Here is a 213-nt window from a genome sequence, read left to right as displayed (position 1 = left end):
TATATATATATATGTGTGTGTGTGTGTGTGTGTGTGTGTGTGTGTGTGTGTGTGTGTGTGTGTGTGTGTGTGTGTGTGTGTGTGTGTGTGTGTGTGTATAATATATATATATATATATATATATATATATATATATATATATATATATATATACGGCCAAGAATTCTCCAAGCGCCTTTTAAAAAAACCCAGCGCGCGTCCATTCACAAACGC

Source organism: Penaeus japonicus, unplaced genomic scaffold, assembly GCF_977035675.1.
Source record: "Penaeus japonicus unplaced genomic scaffold, GWHDUDI00000001_assembly GWHDUDI00000008, whole genome shotgun sequence".
Taxonomy (NCBI): domain Eukaryota; kingdom Metazoa; phylum Arthropoda; class Malacostraca; order Decapoda; family Penaeidae; genus Penaeus; species Penaeus japonicus.
The sequence above is the reverse complement of the archived record's forward strand: the minus strand, read 5'-3'. Positions refer to the sequence as shown.